The following is a 6,314-nucleotide window of genomic DNA, read 5'->3' as shown; positions in this document are numbered from 1 at the left end:
GGCATCCCGAGCACCTTCAGTGCCACAGCACCTGCCCTGTATATATATATTATTTAAGTTTATTTATTGTTATTTGAAAGAGAGAGAGACACAGAGAGAGAGAGAGAGAGAGAGAGAGAGAGAGAGAGAGATATCTTTCATCTGCTGGTTCACTGCCCAATTGCTACTTGGGACTGAGCCAGGCTGAGCCAGGCTGAAGCTAGGAGTTTGGAACTCCATCCAGGTCTCCCATGTGGGTGCAGGGGCCCAAGCAGTTGGACCATCTTGTGCTGCTCTTTCAGGAGCATTAGCAAGGAACTGGATCAGCATCGCAGACATCGGTTCAGCCCACCGCAACACAACACTGGCCCCAGCCCAGTCATTTTCTTGGCTCCTCCTTCCTGGGTTGACCTGGGGTTCAAGCAGTCTCTTTCTGGAACATAAAAAAAGGGCTGGGAACTTAATAACTGTCCATAACAAGACTATCCATATATTTTTTTAAAAGTTTTATTTATTTATTTATTTGTTTATTTATTTATGTATGTATTTATTTATTTGAAAGGCAAAATGACAGGGAGAAAGAGAGAGAGAGAGATCTTCCAACCACTGGTTCATTCTCAAATGTCTTCTCCAAGCTAGGGCTGGGCCAAAGCAGGGAGCCTTGGTCTCCCACATGGGTGGCAGGGGACAAAGTACTAGAGCCATCACCTGCTGCCTCCCAAGTGCACTAACAAGAAGCTGGCTTGAAGGAGAGGCAGGACTCGATTCCCGTTCCAGGCACTCTGATTTGGGAAGTGGGTATCTCAAGTGGCTGCCTAACCTGCTGAGCCACAATGTCTGCCCATCTATGTATTTTTAAACTGCTATGAAAGATACCATTTATTAATTGTTCTTAGCGATTTATACTAGAGAAACAGTCCTTTCAAAGATAGGAGATTGTTTCTCCATGATCTGTTTCCTTTTTTATTACATGAGAAATGCAGGTATTTCTATACCGCTTTTTAGTATTGCCATTTGTTTTGAGGAAGCCCAGAGTAAATGTTTATATGACTTCTGCCTCAAACATATTCCTCTATACTCCACACCCCAATTATTTACCTCCTGTAATTTTATTTGTGTTTTGAAGCCTTTTGTTTATAACTAAGTATGGAATTAACCCAGATATCCATCAACTGATGACTGGATAAAGACATTACGGTATATATACACTGTGGAGAACTACTCAGCTGTCAAAAAGAAAAAGAGAGGAATACTTTCTTTTGCAAAAAAATGTGTGCAACTGGACACCATCATGCTTAGTGAAATAAGCCAGTCCTAAAAAGACAGCTATCATGTGTTTTTCCTGATCTGGGGTAACTAATAGAGTACCTAAAATGTAATGTATAGGAGTGAAATGGACATTTTAAGATCCAGTGAGCATTTATAGCCCTTGTCTCTACTGTTGAGGAATGGTGTTTTCTTCTTCATACTATTTGTTGAACATTTTACTTAGTGCAGGGTTAATAATATGAGTACAAAGTTAACTGAATGTAGATCTTTGTAAAGATAAAGAGTGAGAATAGGAGAGGGATGAGGAAGAATCGTTGGAGTGTGGGCGGGAGGGGGGGTAGGGTGGGAAGTATCACCATGTTCCTAATATGAACTACATGACACTTGTATACCTTATAAAATTTAAAAAAACCTTTTGATAATCATAATAAATGATTTTTAAAGAACTTTGGTTTCTTTTTTTAATTTGTAAAAATTTGAGAGGCAGAGAGACAGAGACAGAGAGAGACTGATAGGAGAGAGAGCGCTTCCACCTGCTGGTCCACTTCCCAGTCACCACAGTCCTTGGCCGGGGCCACAGCTGGGAGCTGGGAACTCAATCGCAGTCTCCCACATGGGCAACAGAAACCCAACCACTTGAGCCATTGTCACTGCCTCCAAGGATCTGCAGCAGCAGGAAGCAAGTGCAGTGAACCCAGGTTTCTTGATACAGATGCAGACATCCCAAACAGCATCCCAACTGCTAGGCTAAACACATGCTGCATGGATAAATAGATTTGTGATTTGCGAAAGTGGGATAGATGTCATAAAAATGTGATAAGCAATATACAACCTAGGCAGGAAATAAAGTTATAAAGCAATATAAAAAACCTAAAATGGATAACACATTAAAAATTCTATGCCTTTTCTGTCCCACACACTGCTCAGAGCCTTATCCCATCACCGTGAATCACTTGTCACTCACGGGGGTGACCTTGATCATTCTCTGAAGTCACTTTCGTGTAATCTGCCAGAGGCTTTCCAAGTATGACATGACACAGAGCATGTGCAGCCCCAATTCCGCGCTGGGAGAATGCAGAACAGCCAAAGAGCTGTGATCCAACCTGGAGGAGCCTCTATTTTACCGTCAGATTTGAAAAAAAGGGTCACTCACTAAGAACCATCTCCCCCTACCCCAGAAACATGGAAGAGAAGATAAACAGGTGTGGGGGAAGGGGACCCATCTTCACCGCTTCCCTGGGGGAAGCCTGAGGGGCCCTCTCCTCTCCAAGTGGCCTCCAGCGCTCCTTCCAGTTCACTTGTGCTTTGCACAGGTTAACTTAAGAGGGGCAGGGTGCTGCCAGGTACCCTAATTGACCTGAGCACCTCCCAGAGAACCCCCAGTACATGGTCCACCTCTGTCCTCTGCTGAACCCCAGGCCTCAGACTGGGCGTGCCAGGCACACGGCAGCGTGGACTTTCTGCCCGTCTCCTACCTGCAGCCGTGTTTAAGTCCACACCTTGTCGATCCTGAACACCATGCTGTCAGGGTCCATGTCTCTTGGGGGAGTCTTGTTCTTCATGGGCAATGGGGGGGGGGGACATTGGACATGGACACTCTCAGCTCTGCTGCAATGTACATCACTATGGACTAGGACCTCCCTGCTGGGCCAGAGATCTCAGACCCAATCACTCCTGTGCATGTGACACTGTGTACGCTTTGAGCCTCTCCCTCCCTCTCCTCTTCTCCACCCCATCCTCTGGGAACAGTCACACTACTCTCCACTTCCATGAGGTCAACCCATACAGGTGAGGTCGGACAGCAGGTGTCTTCCTGTGGCGATCCACATGCCAGTCCACTCCACTGAACCTTGCCAAGGTGCACACAGGGACCCAAACATCACCCGGGACTCAGTTCATACATGTGGTTATGATTTTTATTTATGGGAAGCATTTGCCAAGGCCTCAAGAAGATGAAAACCTTAAGGCAGCTCAGCTTGAAGGCCCCTCCTGTTGACTTGCTCCACGTTAGGCTACAGGGGAGCCACTTTGCTGCAGCAGGTGGGGCCGTCCCTGGGGCTGGCAGCATGGAGCACACCTGCAGGAGGAACCTGATGATCCTCCTGCCAGCCCCCTGCAGGCCCTGGCTCTCTCCTGGGCACTGATGATCCTCCTGCCAGCCCCTGCAGGCCCTGGCTCTCTCCTGGGCAATGGCTGAGGTCCCAGCCTCCTCAGGCTCACTTGCTGCCACAGCTTCCAACTCCATGTGGTCCCCACTGTTCCTTGCACTGGGGGGGGGGGGGGCGGGGGAGCAGAGGGAGTGGCCACAGGGACTGGCTTGGTGAGGTGGGCAGGGTCTAGGGCCACTCTCCTCCTGCTGCTGGCCAAGTAGAGGAGAGTCAAGGGTGTAGGGGTCCACCAGGAGCCTTGGGCTCTGGCTCCTGGAGGTCCTGAGGTAGCATGGGTTGGGAGGTGGGAAGGGAGGACCCAGGGGTTGCACAAAGGAGACCTCATTCTCCTTGCTTCTTCTTGGCAGGGGCCGAACCTTGCTTGCGCTGCCGTGGGCCTCTCCCAGGGTCCCCGGTTAACAGCTATCCCAGGAGCTCCTTCAGGGCTGGGCTGAAGAAAAGACTATCGGCGCGCAGTACCCTGGGGTCCCGTAAAACCCGCTCACCAGTCCGCCTTCAGCCAGCCGGCGGCTCAGCCTGAAGTCAGCCAGTTTGACGTTCATGTGCAAGGCCAACAGCAGGTTGCCCAGCTTCAGGGCCCTGTGTGCCACCCCTTTTGCATGGCAGTAGCGGACGGCCGACAGAGTCTGGCTGAACAGGGACCTGGCCTCGGCCTCCCTGCTCCACCGTGCGGCGCTGGAGAGCACCCTCCCTGCCAGCCCCACCAGCAGGAAGGCGTGCCTGGCTGTGTGCGGGGCCGCGTTGCCTCACTTCCGGGAGCCGGGTGGTCTGCCTGTGCCTTAGGCTCTGGAGGGATGCTGCTGCTTTCTGGGAGAACCTTCACAGCCACGTTCTGGCCCATCGCAAAGCGGTGGGCGAGCTTCATCAGGCTGAAGCTGCCCTGGCCCGTGGTGTGCAGGAAGTAGAACCTGTGAAGAATGTTCTGGAAGGCCCTGTCGGTGATCTAGGTACTTTCTCTAAACCACCTACTCTATCAACAAATGCTAAGTCATCAACTACCCTGACTACCACACCTAAGAAAACAAACGAATCACAACGGGACTAATTGCTAATGTGACTAACGTTCCACACCAGCTGTACTAGTTACACTAATGATTCGAAGGAGCAAGACTAGTCAAATAAAACTGAAAACATGGCAGGAAAACTGCAAACATGCTAACTATAATACAAGTAAGTCCAACAGTTCTATTTAAATAAAAACTTAAAACTGCCAGAAAAAGACAAAATGGCCAAAAAATAGGGGTTAAAAAAACCAAAATGTGAAAAAGAATAAACAAAATAGACCAACCAATCAACAAACCAACAATCCACTCCATCACCAACAAGCACAAACGCTAGGCTAGATTTGCTGGTGCGGATCCTGGAAGAGAGCAGTAATGACCCAAGTAATTGGGTTCCTGCCACCTACGTGGGGGACCTGGGTGGAGATCTTGGCTCCCAGCTTTGTCCTGGCCTTGTCTCGGCCATTGTGTGGGCATTTGGGGAGTGAACCAACAGATGGGAGTGCTCTCTCTGCCTCTCAATTAAATAAATATTTATGATAATATAATACGGTCTTTGAGCACAATCTAGTAGTTAAGAGAACATTCTAAGATCTGCAGACTGCTCAAATTCTGTCACTCCCTTCCATGTGACCTTGGGAAGATTACTCACCTGTTTGTGTTTCAGTTCTCTCCTCTATGAAACAGAGATAATAAAGTATCTATATCATGGGGTTGTGCTGAGAACCATATGGGATAATACATGTAAAGCACTTAGAGCCACTCAGAATATAATAAGCACTCAAGAAATAATAGCTATTATTATTCATGGTTTCAGCATTGTGCCTCAAATCCTGACTTTTTGTGGAGCAACAATATTAGAGATTAAGTGGCCGTCCTCCAAATATGTCACGAGTGCTTGGAACACCTACAAGGAACAGCGGAAGTAGACTTGTAAGCAAATAGGAACAACCACTTTTTCGTTTTGCTTTTTTATTTTTTTTCCTAGCACATTTGGTATATATTTGATGATTTGTAGGGAGTTGAATGGGAGAAATAATAAAAACAGCAAACACAAACATGGTCTCATAATGGGCCAGGTTCTTAGTGTTTCGCATTTGTGAACTCTTCGTAAACTCAAGTGCACCATCAAATATGTACTGTTATTACCCCCACTTTATAAATGAGAAAACTGGGGCACAAAGGTTCAAGCCATTTGACCAAGCCACACAGCTATCATGTGTTCAGCTACTCTGCCTCCAGTGTTTCAGCTTTTTGTCATATGACCTTACTGCCTCCCACCGGAGAGGAAGCAGTCCTCTGGCAAAAAGAGCATTTCTTATGACTTCCTTTACGTATCGGACCCATTTCCCTCTAGATTTTACAATTCAAAAATATCCCCTGGAGGAAACAGGCTGTAGACCTCTGCTTTGCCAGTCAATGCAAACCGATGCCTCCTTTCATTGAAATTAGGATAAGTACCCTAATGTAGACTTCTTTTCTGATCTAATATTTTTAACATCTGATCCTCCACCATGAAAGATATAGTCCTCACTTTAAAGTATAAAATGAGTTTTCTGGGACACAACAAAAATTTCTGTGAATTTGAACAACCCTATTTCTTGTCTAATTACTAAAGAGTCACAAATACCAAAGTAACTGGAGAGAGAGGAACCAACACACTTGAGTCAGATCTTAATTATTATTATTACGTTCTTGTTCCCAGAACTCAGGGCCAGTGAGTACCCAGATGCGTACACCTGTACACAGAGTTGGATGATGGATTTTTGAGCTGCCCACAGAAGTACATAACGCTTATAGAATATAATAAGAAAGGTGTTGTTCAGGTTTCAGTGTTGATGGTAATCAGAGCTTCTCTGAGACCCTGTACTTGTTGAGAAATGTATCTCCTTAAAAA

Source organism: Oryctolagus cuniculus, chromosome 9 (genome assembly GCF_051225735.1).
Source record: "Oryctolagus cuniculus isolate XC-2025 breed Fujian yellow rabbit chromosome 9, ASM5122573v1, whole genome shotgun sequence".
Classification (NCBI taxonomy): Eukaryota; Metazoa; Chordata; class Mammalia; order Lagomorpha; family Leporidae; genus Oryctolagus; species Oryctolagus cuniculus.
This window is presented reverse-complemented; position numbering follows the sequence as displayed.